The sequence below is a fragment of the Primulina eburnea genome, chromosome 14, assembly GCF_022965805.1.
Source record: "Primulina eburnea isolate SZY01 chromosome 14, ASM2296580v1, whole genome shotgun sequence".
Classification (NCBI taxonomy): Eukaryota; Viridiplantae; Streptophyta; class Magnoliopsida; order Lamiales; family Gesneriaceae; genus Primulina; species Primulina eburnea.
The window spans coordinates 10,775,910-10,797,700 of NC_133114.1; the positions used below are offsets into that span (position 1 = coordinate 10,775,910).

A 21,791-nucleotide genomic window follows, 5' to 3' on the forward strand; every position below is an offset into this window, starting at 1 on the left:
TTCAGCATGTCTCGCACATATGCGCGTCCCTCAATGGCGCATATGCGCGAGACCTACTGGCCTCGACGCTTACACATTCATCAGCTCGCGCATATGCGCACCCTCTCCTCTTGCATATGCGCCAGACCTACTGTCTCGGCATACTGTAGCTTGCGCATATGCATGCCTCGTCTCCGCGCATATGCGCGAGACCTTCTGGTCTCACACTTAGAGATTTTACATACTCGCGCATATGCGCGCCATATCTCGCGCATATGCGCGAGGTCTTCTGCCATGCTCGCGCATATGCGCGCCTTGCACGAGACCTTCTGTCCTCGCACAAATAATATCGCATGCCAACTCAAATCGTGCCTCGGAGTGATCCTTCTATAATTGCATCAGTTCATATCAATCATCTCAGATTAGCAGGATAAAAATCTCGGGCATTACATAGCCCAAGATGATGACATGTGGTATGTCATCACAGATGGTCCATTAAAAATTTTAAAGCCTAATACAGCTGTTGCTGTTACTGATGGTGCGCCACAAATGGTTGAAAAACCAAGAAGCGAATGGACTGGAGAAGATAAGAAGAAAGCCAATCTTGATAATGTTGCGAAGGACATTCTTTATAAAACCCTCGATAAAAATACCTTCAGTAAAATCAAAATGTGTTCTACCGCTAAAGAGATTTGGGAGAAGCTCATCCAAATCTGTTAAGAAAATGAGCAGACGAAGGAAAATAAATTGTCTGTAGCGATGCAGAAGTTTGAAAATCTGAAAATGAAAGCTGGTGAAATTCTAAATGATTTTGATGAACGTTTCAGCAGCTTGGTTAATGAGCTAGCAGCTCTGGGTAAAGAGCATGGCAATAGAGAAATAGCACTCAAGGTGATGAGCGCTTTACCCAAGGAATGAGACGTTAAAACAATGGCTATGAGAGTCTCTAAAGATCTAAACAAGTTGGAGCTACATGACTTGTTCGCTGACTTGAAGACCTATGAGTTCGAATTGGAAGTAAGAAGCGGAGAAGAGCCCACAACAAATCTACCAACCAAGGCTCTTGCTGCTACTGCTTTTACTACTTCTACTGTTGCTGCTGTAGTTGTTCCACAAGCAGTACCTACTACCATCATTGAGAGCACTTCTTAAAAGACTGCTGAAAAGATCAGCAATGATGCTATGTGGATTCTTGTAGACTTTTTTGCAAGATTTTTATAGATTTTTGTGAATCTTTTTATAGGATTTTATAAATTTTGTACTTCATTATAACATTTATTTTTTATTAATTTCTTTGAACCAATAATTAATTGATATATATAACATATTCATTTTGAAATAATTTTTCAGTATTTATATTAATAAATAAATTTACTTATTTAAAAGGTAAATCATTTAATCTTTATATGTGTATATGTGGGTTTGTATGCATGTTTGTAATTGTTTTAAAATACATCAATTGATTAATCTATAACCTTATTTTTAAATTAAAAATATGCATGTAAAATAATAATATTTAGCATTGTGTGGATATAATTTTGTATAAAAATATCATAGCTTACATATTAATTGAAAATGATAAAAAGAATTAAAAATCATGGTTGTTGCAAAGTTAATCAATTATTAAGAATTAAGCGACATTTTTTGGGATCACTTTTTATTATTATTGAATATTACATTAATTTGTATAAATCATCAAATAAAAATTACAAAATCAATTCTAGAATTCAAAATTTTCTATGATATTAAAATAAAAAATTATTAAATGAACAACTAGTCAAAAAATGAAAATTTTGAAAAAGAATATGAAAATATATAGAGAGATACACTTCGAAAATTTGAGAAAGTGATAGAGATATATGAGAGGAGAGAAGATAAGAAAAGAGGTGATGTAAAACGAAAGAAAATAAATAACTTGTGTATGAGTTAGAAGTTTTAAAAATTTATCCAAATCTTTGTGTTGAAACAAATACAATTTTTGACAATTTATAGTTGTACATTAGGCTTTAATGTTTGTATGTTAATTAATTCCATGATATTATTAAAAATCTTGAAAATTTGAATACCTATAGACTTTTATAGAGTTTTTAAAAATCAATATTGAATATCACTTGACTTTTTAAAACTTATGTAAAAATCTTAATTAGATACGTATTGAGCTTTAAAATCTACAAAAAAATCATAAAAAATCAATAAATCACCTGTATTTAATCCCGTAATATAACTAATTTTATAGAGTTTTTAAAAATCAATATTGAATATCAATTGATTTTTTAAAACTTATGTAAAAATCTTAATTAGATACGTATTGAGCTTTAAAATCTACAAAAAAATTATAAAAAATCAATAAATCACCTGTATTGAACCCCGTGATATAACTACTTGAATCATGGGGAAGTTGGTGTTCAGTACCTATTTGACCCAAAACTTTCTTTCCGCTCCCTTCTCTTTATCAATTACCTAAATTACCCCTCAATCCTTATATTTAAATAATTGATTTTCTATTTAAATAATGGTCCATCATGCTTCCGAAAAATAAATTAAATCTTATACCTTTTTGACCGGAGTACCACCGGGTTATATCCACCGTTTTTTACGAACTGCTCATCACAGTCCAACCACACGATCGCAACCGATGGTTACCAACGCGGATTCCTTCAGCAGCACTTGGCACAACCCTAATTAGTTTCCTACCTTAGGGTGTACAATATAAAATAAAATTTTGAAAATATTACATGAGAGGGGCTAAGAGCAAAAGATCTCTTTATTCAAACACCAACATTTTATTAATACATAGTAACCAGAGGAGGAGAAACTTGTTTAGCTACTAATAGTAGCTGAACTTACTATACACATAAAATTGAAAGGAAAAATTACAAATGATTTGAAGAAAAATGAAGAGGTTGATCGATGTCTTCATCTTCCTTCTGCTTCTTTATTTATAGAAGGCTCCTTCGGATTTGAAACTTGGACTTCAAATCTTCATAAGACTTTACAGCTTGTTTGGGGACCATATAGTGGTTGAGTGGTCCCTTCTTGACCTGTCTTTTCTAGATTATTAATCTAGAAATTAACTTCTCATCTTCTTTTATCTCTCTAAGATACCATTGACGATGAGTATACAAGATATCTGCGGTAATTTCGTCTCCGTTGGACTAGCCATTTAAGAGCATCCGTCTGTTTTCTCTTATAATTGATCCTTCTTTTCAAGACTTTCAGATATACATGGTACATCTTTAAGTTTTGATTTCGTTGTGTTTAACTGGTTTCAATATGTCTTTATTTATAGATGAAAATTTCGAGACCAATTATTTGGATTTTATTCATTGGATTCCTTTAGTCTTTTTTAAAAGATATAGTATCCAATGTCCTTTTGTTTTTTACCACTCATTATTAGTGGTTTTCGTGTCATCTTCCACCTATTATTGGTGTTCCTTGTCCTTCCACTCACATGGTGGTCTTTTTTTAGTTAATGGGTTTGGTCACATGTTCCTTTTAACTTTGTCGAGGAATCTTTGGCTTTTGGTGTCCTCGAGGAAAACGTGAATGTGGTCTATCCCCACTTGTGCTTGTGTCGGTAAAGTGTTTCCGATCAGATCTCGGTTTGAATCCTTTACCGAATGCAGGTTCCTTCTGGTTTTGGCATTCTGGACAGATGTTTTCAGACCATCTTCCTACATGTGCCATGTTACAGAATTTCCGACGAGTTTCTTTACTTGCCGGCAGCTTTCTATTCCACAAAAGATTTCTCTTTTTCTCAAATAAATCTTCTGCAAAACTTGTTGTTTTTCCTATCATGGTATTTAATATGAATGATCCGTTCACTGAATGATTATAAAATTTGAACGGGAACTTGACTTTGTTCATCTAAGTGAGACAGACTCAAAAACCCCATGCTCTTCGTGTAGAGATGTCGTCTTCAGTAATTGAAGCAACCGGGGGTGTTTCTTCTGTTGGAGAATCCTTGATAAATTTTTGAATATTTGAATCTGGCCTCCTCAACTTGATGAAATGAAAGGCTTCATGAGAACCTTTCTCTGCTGGTTCTGGTGCTGCACTGAAAAAGTATAGTTCCAAAACATCTCCTCTGGACAAATAATCATTATTCGCCCAAGTCTCGTGAACAGCTTCCTGGATCTACTTTGGTAGACCTGAGATTTCCGGAAAGCTGGGTGATGGAGTATAAACTGAGGCAAGAGCCCCGAATTCATACCAAGTTTTGACCTCCTTGGGATATGAATTAGGTTTCATCCATACCCTAGGATATTTCCTTGAAACATCAACCTTATTGGTGGCTGGGTTAATGCCAATTCTTGTTTTTAATTTCTCCCAGTTCTGTTGATAAACCTGAAATGGAGAAATTGCAACTTCATTAATACCAACCTTAGATTTGCCTTTGTCAGTACGAGGCCTAAGGTTGATCTCTCCCTCTTCCATCCCCGAGGTGAAGGGTTGACTTGATGACTCAAGATAAGGATCAAGAGTCTCAATTTTTGTTTCAGCCGACTCATCTGGTGATGATCCCGACTTAACACTTGTGCAAGGGGTATTTGAATCCCCCGCTACAGGTATAGAGTCCTGTACTCGAAAACTCTCCATTTGAGAAACCAATGGCTTCTCAATGCCTTGGAGGATAGGCCTTTGCATTACAGACCATAACTGAGTATATGCCTGTAAACAACCTGTAGTTCGATCAGAGAAAATTCTCTTATCAGCTTGTTGTAGCCTTCCCGCAACTTCTGCGTTAACGGCCAACTTGTTGAACTCGGTTTGAAGCATTTCAAGGTGTTCCATCAAATGCCTCTGCATCTTGATAGTAGCATCAATGTCAATGCTGTCCATCTCTTGTTAAAAAATCTGCAAGAATATTCTCATGAGATTTTATTATCATAATATCACTAATATAATTCTGACATAGTGCTTGCCATCTTAATAATCTGGCTTTCTCGGGTTTAGATTCAATTATATTCCTTAAGAAAGCTTTCACCTGTGTATTATCAATTTTCAAAGTGAATTTCTTTGCAAGTAAGAATAATGGTCATTTTTCAAAAGCCTTTTTTACTGTATAAAATTCTTTCTCATTGATATGTCATCTGATGGCTTCTGCATCTGAGAATAACTCACTACAATATCTACATGGTTGTTCCCCCTCTGGTGTGAGCTTAGTAAGAACTGCTGCCCACCAATGATCACTGGCATCGGTATATAATACCAGATCATCTTCGTCTTGAGGAATAACCATTTTTGGAAGATTTTTACAAACTTTCTTTAAATGGATAAGTCATTCTGTGTGTTCTTTTGTCCATATAAATCTTGCATCTTTTTTCAATAATAGACTGAACACTTTCCTGTGTTTTGCTAGATTTTTAATAAACATTCCAGCAAAATTAACAACTCCTAGAAAACTTTGAAGTCGTTTCTTGTCTTTGAGACATTCTGGAAAATTCTGCACCTTTTCAACTACGTGGTCTTGCAGAATTATTCCTGACTCATCGATTTCAATTCCGAGGAATTCAATCTTTCTTGTTGCAATGACTGCTTTCTTTTCAGATAAAATCAGTCCTTCTTTTTTGCAAACATTAAAGAAAATCTCCAAATGCTTAACATGTTCATTCATATCTTTAGATGCTATTAAAACATCGTCGATGTAACAAACATAAACTTAAAATAATCTTTAAAAAGATTATCCATTTTTATTTGAAATATCTGGGGTGAATTAGCCAATCCCATTTGTATTACTTCCCAAATATAATGTCCTTGAGGTGTGGAGAAAGCTGTGAATTTCTTGCTTTCTTCCTGCATCCGAATCTGATAGAATCCAGACTTGCAATCAAATTTAGAGAATATCTTGGCATTGCGTATGCAACTAATTAGATGTTCTCTGCTTGGTATAAAATACCCATCAAACTCCAGAATCTTATTAATTTCTTGATAATTAATAACTAATATGGGTTTTCCTCGTTTAATCTCACCATGATTTCTTACCAGAAATCCTGGACTGCTATATGGTGACATACCTGCTTTGATTAAACCAATGTCCAAATGTTCCTTGCTTATAATCTGCATATCCCTTTGATCAATGATGTTCATTGGGATGGGTTTGCAACGGACAAATTCATACTCTTTGCCTTCCTTGATCTTAAGGCAAGCCTTGAGTTGATTTCTGTCCCACCATGCCAAGGGATCTTCATTATAATTTTCTTTGATCTTCTTCTTGACATCTTCCAATGATACCTTAGACTCGAACTCTACTTCATTTGTTTGTAGAGTTATCTTAAGGCATTCTATATCTTCTGGTTGGAGTTTTTTATCTGCTCTCAACTGGAGCATTGTTTCTCCAAACCGTCTTGAATCCTTCATTTTTGGGTTCAGAAGTTGTCCTGAATCACCACGCTTGCTGCAAAACTGGATTGACAATTTTCTGTAAAATGCCTCTCGTAGTCTCTGGACTATGATTTTGTGATCATAGGGTGTTGTGAACACTAATCGTCTAGTCTCATTTTCTTGAGTATATGACTTAAACATTTGTAGGAAATTATTTCCTAACAATATGTCAGTTCCTGTATCATGAAAATAAATTGGTGGTGTTTTTACCTTGTACCAAGGTGTTTTTTAGCACCGCCAATCATAATTTCAGTCATCTTAATCCCTTTACATAAGATTAAGATTCTTCTGGAAAAATCTCTTCCAGCAATCTTTGGTAGTTCTTCTTCCAAATTATTTAGAAAAACTCCTCGTTTTGCTGTACATATTCCAGCACCTGAATCAATATAAGCAGCAAAGTATTCTGCCTTATATTGTTCATACAACATTCCTACTAGAATGTATGTGGAAAATGGACTTGTGGTCATTTGATTTTCCACATTTATCCTCTGCCATAAACTCCATTCTATACTCTAGACGTTTCCAAGGTTTGTGTTCCTCAAGAAACTCTAGTCCAAGAATCAGTCGATCTGATTCTTTCCCTGAATTCCTTGAATGTGAACCTCCAATTCTCCGATATTAATCAGTCCTTGGTAAGTTCCTATCATCGGTCGTTCCAAATAGTATATTGAATTACAAGGAAATTGATTCCTTTGTTTTGTAATATCAAATACTATTTCTACTTCCTTCAACCTTCTGGGCATCTAAGTTTTCCCATTGTAGAAATTTTTTTTTGCTCCTGTTGGGTTTCTATGACAGGCGTTTTCCCCCACCTGTAACTTGTTATTCTATCTCCCTGAAAAGATAGTCTTCTTGATTCCAATCTAAGACTTTGATTCCTTTGTAGAATCGGTTTGTCTTGTATTTGGATATCTGTTTCCTGTATTAAAAGAAACTCGACTCGTTCTGGATAAATTGCTTGAGCAACTTTTCCGAATATCTCTGGTATTTCAATAAACTCGTTTCTAATAAACAATTCAGAATGATGTGTATTAGATAGAGCATATGAAATTTGATAGGTAATATAATAGGGTCTATTACCTTCTTTCATCAGCCTTTTTTCCTTGAAGTTCTGATGCAATGTCAAGGCTCGACTGAAATCTCGATCTGCCAGGTTGTAGGCTATCCTTGGATAGATTACTTCTACAATCTTTCCTTCACAGAGGTTTCCTGAGATTGTTCTCAGTACTGAATCTTGTAGATTCCCCATTCTTTTATCGCATATAGCAATATCAATAGGTGAATCTATTCTCTATTTGAAAGTAGTCTTTATCATAATCTGGATTGCTCCGATATGAATCCAGGACATGGTCCTTGCTACTTCTATCTTGAGTTTTTGTAATTCCTCCTTAATTTCTTCAGAAGGAATTAACTGCATCTCCATTCTATTTCCCATAAGTTCCATCGGGATTGCCATTTCCCTTCTAGAAACTTTATAGATTAGATGATGCTTTCTGTTTCTTAGGCCAAGACTTCCTAAGAATTTTTCTACCTGTCCTGCAGAGAAACCTTGATATCTCTGTAGAATCGGATTTTCTCTCACGATTCTTTGAACCATGTTATGAGATATTGTTGTCTGGCTGAAAAACCCAGACAGATCTTCATGTGTTTCGTGTCGAAACACCCCGTCTTCAGTCAGATTCCGATTCTGTTCCATCAGATTCTTCCTGATTTAAGGCTTCTTCTTCTTCATATATACTTTCATCTGAGGCGATGTCCTCAAATTGGTATACTTGAATAAGATCTTGGTAGTAAACTGCTTCTTCAATATCCGGGGTAGGATCAAAGCATTTAATACCTCTTTTTTCATTTTCTGGACAGTTGGTCGAGATATGACCTCTTGCTCCATATGTCCAGCAATTACAGTCCTTGAAACTTTCATTGGCCCGAGTATGAGCTCTTCTGAAAGTTTTCCTGGTAGGTGTTCTTCCTGTACTTCGAGATGAACTCGATGCTTGGGATGATATCCTACTTCTTGATGGTCCGCTTCTTTGTCCAGATTTATAAGATATGGCTTTCTGTCTAGACCATACAGTTCTTGGTTTCCAAAAACTTCTTCCACTTCGAGCATAAGGATGAGTTCTAAAACTTTTCCTTTTATGCCTCTGTGGTTTACTTCCAATAATTGTTGGAAGATCATTTTCCTTACAACACAAAGAAGTTCTTTTGTTGATACCCCTTAAGCGTTTGTAATTCTTTTGTAATGCTGCCATGTGACACCATTCTGCCAATTTTCCTTTAAGGAAAGAGGCTCTTCTTGCCAACGTATCTGGATTACCAGGTACGTATTCTCTTATAAGCATTTCTTTCCAAGGGCTTGGCATTTTTGCGAAGAAAAGCTGCATAGCTATATCTTCTTCGACTCCTGAATTCCATCTATATTTAGTGATTAACATAATGTATTCATCCACCAAACATATATCATGTAATTCCAGACTATACAGAGCTTGAGTGTATTTCTTCTTCTTCTCTGTATCTTGACTGTTGAAATAGTCTACTCCTATAAAATGTGCTTTAAATAGGGTAGCCATTTTTCCAGCGATCTCACTAAGAGATTCACCAGATAGGACTGACTCCTTCATGTCTAATGAAGTCATGTCCCAAGCAATTTTCACTGATCCCATAAGACTCATTTCCAAAAGTTTAACGAGTCCTTCTTTGTTGAGATCGAGTGTTCCTGCTGCAATTCTCATAGCAGATGTCCAATCGTCTATGCGTTCTTCTCTGTTTTTGAAGTCTAATACATCAAGGTTAAGCATAACCCCGTAAGGATGTATAGGATCCAAAACAGTTTTCCCATAGGGTGTTTGGTGCAAAGGAATTTGATTTCTCCTTGCCCTTGTCCCTGCTGGGTGTGATCCTCCACCAGTATGGAAATCAGATTGAGATTCTCTCATATTTACATTCTGAGATCCCACACTTTCCCTTGGTGGTTCTTGAGAAGATGACCATGTTATAGCAGGTGGTGTTTCACCTATTGCTGTGTTCATCTTTAGATCTACTACTTTGAGATTTGCGAAAGATTCCGCAAGCTCTTGTAGATCCTCTAAACCAATCCTTTCTAAAGTTGTCATCAGATTTATTTCTTTTCAGAGACAGACTTGATCAGATTGATCATCTTTTCTTCTTCAGCCAAATGTTTTGACACCACTCTGGCCTTCCCATGTTGATGTAAAAAAGTTCAGTACCAAAGGATGGTGGTAACCAACCTCCTGAAGTTCGTCTACTAGAACTGGGTTGTTGTTCCAGTTTCTGAATTCTTGTTTGAATATCTTTTAATATTCCAAGAATTTCTTCCTGGGTTTCAAGGATTTTCTCAACTCGTTGCGGTACAAAATATAGCATATTTCCATAATTTTGTACTGTCTTCTGAATTTCTCTAAGATCTGAAGAGAGCTTAGAGGAATCTGGAACTATCTCCAGAAACTTATTATTTTGAATCATAAGTTTACCTGAGATTTTACCTGAGAGTACAGTAGCTTCCCTTTCTGTTTCTGATAGTTAGATACACTTGTTTATATTCCAAAATATTGGAATATTCCTTGTAAATTAATTTTCTCGAATCGAAGTTCGGATTCATAATTTTTTCGAAATTCTCCTTCTCATACAATTAGTTACTAGTAATAATAAAATTTGTGTTTGAAATAAATTAACCTTAAACTCTGATACCATTTGAAAAGTGCGAGGATCAATTAAAATTTAAATAAGGATAAGGGTATTTTTGGGTTTTAAAATTGATTTTATCTCTACATACCAAACATAATTTAGTTTGGGACTGTCCACCAGTTTACCCTTAAATCATATCAGAAATGTAACAATATACCAGCCGTCGTACTACAGAAAATTTGGAGAAAGCTTCGCAAGTCATTCATTACTCGTTAATGGATGCTTGATGAGTTTGACTCATGTTGGTTGCCTTCGGCATCCTCTTCCGCCGCCACATGTCCCCGCCTCCACGGTTAAAAAATCTACTAGATCACATTAGTAGTGTACCTCAAAGTTCCCGGAGGTTTTTCTTCTTGGATGGGCTCAACCCGGAGGCTTAGCGGACCTCGGACGGAGATTCATCGGGGCCTAACTCTTCATCTGCTGTAGAAATTAAATCAGAAAAGTACTTAATTGCAAGGTTTTTGTTTTTGTTTAATTTTTCGTTTTTCGTTTTTGTGGATTCCCTAGCTTTGTGTCATTTCATAAGTAGTAATCGGGTTCTGGATAATACATTAGTATTCTTTTATTTAAATTTTCTTTGTGATGATAATGTTTTAATAGATAAGAATTAATTCCTTTGGTCAAACCTTGAATTTCTTCAATACGTGAATGAGCATAAAACAAGTAAAATTAGTAAATTCATGCTGTATTTGAAATTTGACTATTGGAAAGTTTGCTGGTGAAAGTAGATAGATTTTTAGTTCCTAAGGAATTTTTTAATCCGTGCTTCTTTTGTAGTCTCTGAAGGCATATTGCTTATTTTAATTTTTTTCCCTTTGTATACTTACAATGCTGTTTGCATTTGTATATTCCAGTATAATTTCCGGGCCAGCTCCCTTGAAAACTGCGTCAAGCACTTTGTTTCTCTAGCAAACGAGGGAAAGTATCTAAAGATTCGAGCCTTATATCATAAATTTGTGAAACATGAAGAAGCTCCCCCAATTTCTTCATTTTGTCACACCCTTTCGAGTTTAGTGATAATTTATGTGCTAACCATATCATTTTTTATATATTGAATATTGATGTCATATTATGTGAACAACACGAAGCTTGATTTGGCCTTGGAGTCTTTTAAAAGGGCTGGTAATTATGGGTTTAAGTTTTCGGTGCTTTCGTGTAATTCATTGCTAGGTATGTTGGTCAAGGAACGTCGAATAGGGAGCTTGGAATTTGTGTACAAGTAGATGATGAGGAGAATGATTGAGTTGAATTTGATCACATTTAACACAGTGATCAATGGATTATGCAAGGCGGGTAAGTTGTTCAAAGCGCGAGACATGGTGGAGGATATGAAGGTTCGGCAGTTAATACCAAATATGGTTATTTATAATACCTTGATTGATGGGTATTGTAAGAGGGGTGGGATGGGGAAATTGTATAAAGCCTATATGTTGTTTAAGGAGATGATAGAGAGTAATGTCCTCCCCAACGTGGTCACTTATAACACTCTCATTGACGGGTTTCGCAAGGATGGTAATGTGTTTTCGGGTATTAAAGTGTTTGAGGAACTGAAAGTACAAGGTTTGAAGCCAAGTGCTATAACATGTAATACTCTGATTAATGGATTGTGAATCGGTGGAAAAATTCATGAGGCAATGGCGACTGGCATTGAAAGAAGACATGGTAAAATCAGGTTTGGAGCCAAATATTGCAACATATAATGCAAAAACTAATGGGTTTGCTAAAAAAAAATGTTGAAGGAAACAAGATAATTCTTTGATGAGATTGTGAAGAAAAGGATTCTAGTCAATGCACTGATATATAATCCTCTGATTGATGCCTACTGCAAATCTGGTAAAGTGGAAGAAACATCATCTATATTCGATATAATGTTAGAGAGAATGTTATCTCCTAATGTTTCAACCTATAATAGCTTAATTGGTGGTTATTTTCATGGAGGAAATATTGAAGAAGCAAATAAGCGCATGTACGAAATGGAGCAAAATGACTTGAAAGCTGATATAGTCACCTTCAAAATAAGAATAAATGCAATGTGCAATACAGGACAAACCAAGAATGGAGTTAGGCTTCTCGATGAGATGTCTCAAAAAAGGTTGAACTCCGCTCATGTAACATACAATGCTTTGGTGGCTGGTTATTGTTGCCAAGGAAACCGTAGTGCAGCGTTGACTATGATGAAGAGAATGGTAAAAGAAAGAATGCGGCCAAATGTTGTGACATATAATGTGTTGATCAAGGATTACTATCGGAATGGCAAGTTGGAAGAAGCAAATATATTTCTTAATGAGATGTTGGAGAAAGGATTGGTTCCTAATCGGACAACCTATAATATTATTAAGGAGGAAATGGTAGAAAAGGATTCATTCCGAACATAGATGGACACCTTTATGATGACTTGGTTTGATCTTAATCTTGGTTAAGTAATTGGGAGTTCCCCAAGAAAAAGGCTTGCAACAATGAGGTTTGCCAGAAGCAGACTAGCACAAGGAGTTACCCTATCTTTCCTCATAGTAGCTCTTAGGATCAGTCAAGTTTTTGGCCATTAGTGTTCGTCACGTTTCTTTTTATCATCTGAAGTACTTTATTAACATGACATGTGGACATTGAGTTGACATCTGTACATTGAACTCCACCTTCCGTCATTCCGGTACATTCTACTTTACCTTTCTTTATTCTACCTATAGTTTACACTTGGACCCAATTAAATAGGTCGAATAAGTGTTTACTGGTTTATTCATTTAACTCACAGCCAGAGTAGCGAAGATAACAATTACATCAATGAGCTTCGTGTGCATACATACTGATATTCACTAAAAATATGGGGTTCGATTCTGGTAGATGACACTAGTCTGAATTCAGACCTCGGACCTACTCTGGGCTTGAAATCACAAAGGAGACAGCTGGAAGGGAGGGTGTCTCTGCGTAGCCCCTTCGACGCTCAAGTCAGGTACTAAGGATAAGAGTGAGAGAGCAGCTAAAGATGCTGCTGAAAGTCAATATAGTGAATGATTAAATTATGCTTTCAAACCTGATACTTATAGAAAAACATAATTTAAAATTCATCTTTTTCATCAAGATCAAGACCATCTTCTTCATTTGAAATTGCATAACTTTTGGCGTCGTTCTTTTCTTCACCTTCTTCATCAAAGTCAAAGTCATCCTCGTCTCCTATTGGCCTTTTCTCTCTAGACTTAGATGTGGCCGCCTTCGAGCTTCCTGGGTAGATGTGGTCGCCTTCGAGGCCTGCGTAGATGCAGGGGTCGCCTTCGAGACCCCTTTGGATTTCCTCAATGTATAAGGAGCTTCGTATACTCCAACAACATCTGCAACATCTTGCCAAGTCAAATCATCACCATCATGAACAAAGTCATAGTCTTCGTCCTCCGGTCTCCCTATCAACCATTCATTTCCATCATCTACTTCACTTAATATGATATGATCGATGGTATTACGACTATCGTATCTACGTCTCAGAGCTCTGTTGTCCTTGATAAACACCAAATAATTCAAGTGTTTTTGCTCCACTCTATCCCTTTTCTTGGAATAAAGTTGCATTTATTTTTATATGTTTATCAAGGCACGTGGCACGAGAACGAATTCCTAAAACTTAACATTAATAGAAAATAAAAATTGTAATATTATAAAAAGCTTATATGTTCAAACACACTCCAATTGCACTCTCAATTGGAGGAGCTACAAGTGAGACTGAGTATCTTTTGGGCAAGTCTTTGCAACTTTGGCGTCGAAGCTCCATATGAGTTCCACCATGCAGCTAGTTAATAACAATAGTTATATTAATATTTCTCATTGAATTTATTTCAAAAAATAAGGAAAAAACTTGTCCTTGAAACATATTTTCATACCTGGTGATACAACCTCTCTCATTTCGATTGCAACTTCCTTCCCAACAAGACCTTCGGCTTATTTGTATTTAAACAACTCTGTATGTATTTTTCTCTCCGTCTCAGGATCAAAAGTTAACCTAATGATTGCATTGTACAACATCGTAACTACTTCCTCATCTTGTTCTATCTCAGAATTTGAGTTCCTCATCTTGTTCTATCTCAGAATTTGAGTAAAAGAACTGAGGGATAAAGAACTAACCCGCTGGATGCAAATCTTGATGGAGTTGCAACTGCCACCTATTGTCAGTTATCTCAAAAACATATTTGTACCTATCCTCATTATTACCAAAGGCTTTTGCTTTTTATCCTTAGCCATATCCATTGCCTCATATATATAACTCATGGCAGGCTTCTTCTATATTGTCAGTTATCTCAAAAAACATCTTTCTACCTATCCTCATTATTACCAAAGACTTTTGCTATTTTCTCCTTAACCATATATCCATTGCCTCGTATATATAACACATGGCAGGCTTCTTCTTATAATGGGCCACCAACTTTCATAGCATAAATGATATAATTCCAAAACGAAGGCATCAATATAATTTTCTGTGCTTGCTTACCAGTCTGTTCCTTTGCAAATTTACTTTTACTCCAATTTTCTGAAGTAAACATCTTTATCCAATTTTGCTTATGATGCTTAAAGCTTCTCATTGTCAAGAAAGCGGTGGCAAAACGAGTTTTAGTTGGCTTGATAAGGTCTCTTTGGCCGGTTAACTCTCATCATGTTCAACAACATAGTTCGGTTGTAAGTATATCCGTTAAGACTAATTGACCGCTCAAGTGCCCTATTCAAATTTGGCATTTTGAATATGTCCTCAAACATCAAATCCAAACAATGTGCTGCTCACGGGGCCCAATACAAGTTTGGATATTTATCTATCAACTTCTTTCCTGTAAAACAAGAGAATGATAGGATAATTAATCAAACTAATTAACGAAAGTTAAAAGATGTAGTATGTTAGATTTTCTCACCGGCATAAACATTATTTGATGTACTGTCGGTGACCACTTGAACAATATTATTTACCCCAAATTTTTGCACAAACTTGTTAAGCAACTCAAACATTTTCTCACCAGTGTGAGAGTAGCTAGATGCATCAAATGATTTAATAAACATGCTGCTTTTTGGGGTATTCACCAAAAAATTGATAAGTGATCTCCTCTTTCTATCTCTCCACCCATCAACTATTAAAGTACAACCATTCTTTGCCATATCCTCTTCATTTTGTTTCAAAATCAGCTTTGTATGGTTGATCTCCTCCTTTAGAAGAGGTTCTCTCACTTTATGGTAACTAGGTGGTTTCATCTCGGGACCATATCATCCAATTGCCTCGATCATTGGCTTGAAGCTGTCATATTTGACCACATTGAATGCGATCCTGCATTATACATCCACTTTCCAATTTTTTGAACTACATCAGACCTTAACTTTTTCCGAACTTCATTAAATTGGGGTGCTTTACCACCTTGATTCTTTGCGTCTAGCTTAAAGAGAGCAATTATAAGACCCAATGACCATGGTTTTTTGGGCGGTAATATTGACGAGTTGACCGAGCAAGAAATAGATGTCGACTCCTTTCCACGAGAGGAGAGATCCCCGTGTGGATCAATATCATCTCCTTGCTCTTCTATGTCAAAAACATCATCAAAGTGGGGTATGTATTCCATGACAGTTTTTTGGGCCAACTTTTCTAAGTGATCTTTCATTTCTTGCGTAACACATGCTGGGGTTTTTGGACAAGGTTTTGTATTTTTAAATCCTCCAACAAGATTTTGTTTGAGCCTTGTTATCCATTCTTTGTAACATTTTTTCAAAATTGCATATAATAATCCATCAGAAATCTTGTCTGGGTTAATCATCCTCCCATAGTTCGATTCAATATCTTTTTTTCTTATAATTGTAGGTTTTCCATCTTTTAAACACTGAAAGTAAAAAAAAATTTAACCCCCCATGAAGCACATTGAAACAAATCCATCAGCAACATAATAGTTGTTTCAGCAACCAAAATTATTCAAGCTTGATAAAAACTGAAGACCACAATCATGGTTGGTTTATATGCACACAACAACAAAGCCCATTGAAACAAATCCAGCAGCAACATAATAGTTGTTTCAGCAACCAAAAATATTCAAGATTAATAAAAAATGAAAGAAATCCAGCAGCAATGTAATCTAGACAAAATTTTTGATGGAATATTATGCAACTTTTGCCAAAAAGTTACAAAGGGTGGGATAACAAGGCTCAAACAACATCTTGCTGGAGGATTTAAAAATTCAACACCTTGTCCAAAATCCCCAGCATGTGTTAAGCAAGAAATGAAAGATCACTTTGAAGAAAAGTTGGCCCAAAAAACTGTCATGGATTCCATACCTCGCTTTGTGATGTTTTTGACATAGAAGAGCAAGGAGATGATATTGATCCACACGGGGATCCATCATCTCGTGGAAAGCGGTCGACATCTATTCTTTCCTTGGTCAACTCGTCAATATTAATGCCTAAAAAACCATGGTCATTGGGTCCTATAAATGCTTTCTTTAAGCTAGACGCAAAGAATCAAGGTGGTAAAGCACCCCAATTTAATAAAGTTCAGAAAAAGTTGAGGTCTGATGCAGTTTAAAAATTTGTAAGGTGGATGTATGATGCAGGGATTGCATTCAATGCGGTCAAATATGACAGCTTGAAGCCAATGATCGAAGCAATTGGACAATATGGTCCTGGGATGAAACCACCTAGTTACCATGAGGTGAGAGAACTATTTTTAAAGGAGGAGATAAATCATACAAAGCTGATTTTGAAACAAAATGAAGAGGAGATGGTGAAGACTGGTTGTACTTTGATGGCTGATGGGTGGAGAGATAGAAAGGGGAGATCACTTATCAATTTCTTGGTGAATACCACAAAAGGCAGCATGTTTATTGAATCAGTTGTTGCATCTAACTACTCTCACACTAGTGAGAAGATGTTTTAGTTGTTTGACAAGTTTGTGCAAAAAGTTGGGGTGAATAATATTGTTCAAGTAGTCACCGATAGTGCATCAAATAATGTTAATGCGGGTTAGAAAATCTAAATATACTAATTTCCAACGTCTTTTAACTTTCGTTGATTAGTTTCATTAACTATGCTTTTATTCTCTTGTTTTTTACAAGAAAGAAGTTGATGGATAAATATCCAAACTTGTATTGGGCCCCGTGTGCAACACATTGTTTGGATTTGATGTTTGAGGACATATTCAAAATGCCAGATTTGAAGAGGGCACTTGAGCGGGCAATTAATGTTAACGGATATATTTAAACCGAACTATGTTGTTGAACATGATGAGAGAGTTCACGGTCCAAAGAGACCTTATCAGGCCAGCAAAAACTCGTTTTGCCACCGCTTTCTTGACTATGAGAAGCTTTCAACAGCATAAGCAACATTTGAGAAAGATGTTTACTTCAGAAAATTGGAGTAAAAGCAATTTGCGAAAGAACAGACTGATAAGCAAGCACATAAAATTATTTTGATGCATTCGTTTTGGAATTCTATCATTTATGCTATGAAAGTTGGTGGCCCATTATTGGAGGTACTTCGGTTGGTGGATGGGGAGAAGAAGCCTGCCATGGGTTATATATACGATGCAATGGATAGGGCTAAGGAGAAAATAGCAAAAGCCTTTGGTAATAACGAAGATAGGTACAAAGAGGTTTTTGAGATAATTGACAATACGTGGCAGTTCCAACTCCATCAAGATCTGCATGCAGCGGGTTATTTCTTGAACCCTCAGTTCTTTTACTCAAATTCTGAGATAGAACAAGATGAAGAATTAGTTACGAAGTTGTACTATGCAATCAGTAGGTTGACTTTTGATGCCGAGACGGAGAGAAAAATGCATACAGAGTTGTTAAAATACAAACAAGCCGAAGGTCTTTTTGGGAAGGAAGTTGCAATCGAAATGTGAAAGGTTGTATCACCAGGTATGAAAATATGTTACAAGGACATGTTTTTCCTTATTTTTTGAAATAAATTCAATGAGAAATATTAATATAACTATTGTTATTAACTAGCTGCATGGTGGAACTCATATGGAGCTTCGACACCAAAGTTGCGAAAACTTGCCCAAAAGATACTCAGTCTAACTTGTAGCTCCTTTGGTTGCGAGCGCAATTGGAGTGTGTTTGAACATGAAAGCTTTTATAATATTACAATTTTTATTTTCTATTACGGTGAAGTTTTAAAAATTTGTTCTTGTGCCACGTGCCTTGATAAACATATATAAATAAATGCAGCTTCATTCCAAGAAAAGGAATGGATTGGAGCAAAAACGGCTGAATGATTTGGTATTCATCAAATACATCAGAGTTCTGAGGCGTAGATACGATAGTCGTGATACCATCGATCCTATCATTTTGATTAAAGTGGATGATGGCAATGAATGGCTGCTAGGGAGATTGGAGGATGAAGAGCTTGACTTTGTTCATGATGGTGATGATTTGACTTGCCAAGATGTTGATGAAGCTCCTTATACATTGAGGAATCCAAAGGGGCCTCGAAGGCGACCCCTACATCTATGCAGGCCTCAAAAGCGCCCACATCTACACCTACAGGAAGCTCGAAGGCGGCCACATCTAAGTCTAAAGGGAAAAGGCCAATAAAAACATCTACTACACTTAATTTTATAGATGATGATGAATTTGACTTTGATGAAGAAAGTGAAGAAGAGAATGACGCCGAACGTTGTGCAATTCAAATGAAGAAAGATGTTTTCGATCTTGATGAAGAAGATGTAGATGAAGTTTAAATTATGTTTTTCTAGTTTTAGAATTAAGATTTTATATGCTTTGAACTTATATATTTGTTATTTAAGATAAGATAAGATTGAACGATTGAATTGATGTTAGTATATGTTATATATTATATATTTATATGCTTGTGGCGCTTTACTTTCAAATAGCTCTCGCTACGCGATTCGCTATGCGCTATAGCCACTGGCAACTTCTGCGCTTCGCGCGATTGATAACTATGACAATAGAAAGGTGGTACATGTTGATTTTAAAAATATGTACTCTTTTGTTCTAAAGAAGGAACCTATAGTACCTATTCCATTTTCTGCAAAGCAAGTGTTGGAGGACCAATTAAAGAAAAAGAAAAGAGAAGTGACTGAAAAAAAGAGAGAACAAAAAAGTGAGGTGGCCATAGGGAGGAAAAAGAGTGGAGAGAAAAAAGGGGAAAGTGGCCAAAAAAAATAAATATATGACCCAAAAGTGCAATCTGAAAAGGATCTTGCACACGCGTTATCCACTTGTGCTAATTATTTATAAGGAGGTTATCCTAAACATAAGTGATATCGCCGGACCACTTCCGAGCATTGTTGTCTCTTTTGTAGGATTTTGATGACGTGTTTCCGGAAAAGCTATTGCAAGGAATACCACCAACGAGAGGAATTGAACACCAAATTGATTTGGTGCCTGGAAATGCTTTGCCAAACCGACCAGCATACAGAAGCAACCCGGAAGAGTCTAAGGAACTTCAGCGACTTGTAAGTGAACTTTTACTTGGAGGATTTGTTCTTGAATTCCATTGGGGCAAGGAGCAAGAGAAGTCCTTTAATATCAGTAAGCAGATTAATGCTCGTCTACTTGTTATACCTGATTTTTTTAACACCTTTGAAATTAAATGTGATGCATCAGTTTTAGGTATTGGAGGAGTCTTGATGCAAGAAGGACGACCAGTTGCATATTTCAGTAAGAAGCTTAATTGAACAACGTTGAATTACCAAACCTACAACAAGGAGTGGTACGCATGAGGTTTCTTGAGACTTGGCAACACTGCCTTAGGCCCAAAGAGTTTGTAATCCATATGGACCATGAGTCTCTAAAGCATCTCAAGGGGCAGCAGAAGCTTAATAAGAGGCATGCGAAGTGGGTCACATTCATTGAGACGTTCCCTTAAGTGATCAAGTACAAATAAAGACAAGGAAAACGTGGCAGCCGATGCCCTATCACGGAGGTAAGAATTATTTTCCACTTTGGATTCGAGATGTTTAGAATTTGAGCATGTTAAGGACTTGTATGTAATAGATGATGATTTTAAAGAAGTCTTTCAGTTGTGCATGCGTGGATTATACGATAAATTTTACTTGAAGGATGGTTTATTGTTTAAATAACATAGACTGTGCATTCTTCAATCATCCATTCGAGAGTTGCTTGTCAGGGAAACACACGAGGGAGGTTTAACGGGGCATTTTGGTGTAGTTAAAACATTGAATGCGTTGCATGAACACTTTTATTGGCCTCATATGAAACGTGATGTTGAACTATTTGTGAGAAGTGCATAACATGTAAACAAGTAAAATCTAGGGCGCAACCACATGGTTTGTATACCTCACTTCCTATTCTTAATGATTGCTGGGTTGATATTTCATTAATTTTGTTTTGGGGTTACCTAGGATTAAGAAGGGGGGAGATTTATCTTGTGTTAGTTGATCGTTTTTCAAAGATGACTCATTTAATTGCATGTCATAGAACAAATGATGCTTCTAATGTGGTTGATTTGATTGTTAGACAGTATGGAATGCCTAGAAGTATTGTCTGTGACAGGGACATATGTTTCTTGAGCTCTTTTTGGAAACATTGTGGTGCAAATTGGTACTAAATTAATATTTTCTATTGCTTGTTATCTCCAAACAGATTGTTAAACTGAGGTTGTTAATAAGACTCAAGGCTCTTTGTTGCATACCATAATGAAGAAGAAATTGAAGAGTGGGGATGAATGTTTATCTTTTGTTGAGTTTGCCTATCAATGACAATGCTTACAGATTGGACTTATCAGGTGACTGCAAAGTAAGTTCTAATTTTAATGTTAATGACCTCTCTTTGTTTAATGTAGGTGATGATCAAGATTTGAGGACAAATATTTTTCAATAAGGAAATAATGATACGATCATGGACAATCAAGCACCAGAGAAGGCATGAGATCCGTTAGAGTTGCCAAAAAGACCAATCATGAGAGGAAGAAGCAAGAAATTGAAGTATTTCATGGGGTCATTGTGAGCAACCAAGAAGTGCCTACAAGGCATGCATGACAATCAATTTGGAGACCACCTCAACATTATTCAAGTGCAAATTGACCACGAAGACAACCGCCCCAGTGCATTTTCGAGCCGCCCCCGAGCAGCTTTGCAGCACACGAACTGCCGAGGCAGCAAGGTGCGGCTGGATCGCGCCACGACGTGAGCCAATTTGCATCAACGTGCGCATGAGACAGCTGCAGCCGCGTGCCCGCGCGTTTTGAGCACGCCCCCGCGTTTCGCGACGCAGAATTAAATCTGAACCCTAGTTCTTCGAGTGTCTTTGTTTTTACATATAAACGAGTTTTTTGGACGAAAGTACATGTTTATATTGAAGTTTTGGCTTTGCTCCACACTTTTGTGTGTTCTTCAAATTAAATTACTTTGTGGCGTTTGTCGATTGTTCTTCACGAGGGATGTCAAAGACGAGTTTTTTGAGAGTTCCCTTGAGATCGACTGTTTTTATATGTATTATTTGTTACCAAACATCATAGTTTAGGGGTGAATTACATGCTACTTGTTTCAAAGATTGTGATTAATTTCTACAAGAATCCTTTTGTTCATTGAATTGAGGGCACGACTATGTCCATGTTCGTGTTTGTTTTTCATACATAAGAATATTCATATCATCCACTTTGTGCTCTTTTTCCAAGTTCGATTTGTTTTTGTTGATTATTTTGGGGTATCCTATTAATAATTAACCAGAATTTGGCACTAATGCAGGTTAGATCGTTCAGAGATGATAATGCCAAAAAGATGAAGGGAT

The 21,791-nt window shown here is 36.4% G+C and overlaps 1 pseudogene; it reads left to right on the forward strand.

The window, feature by feature from the left end:
- The first annotated feature begins 738 nt into the window (after window positions 1-738).
- LOC140811162 (uncharacterized) lies at window positions 739-21,380 on the forward strand (annotated as a pseudogene).
- The last annotated feature ends 411 nt before the right edge of the window (window positions 21,381-21,791 follow it).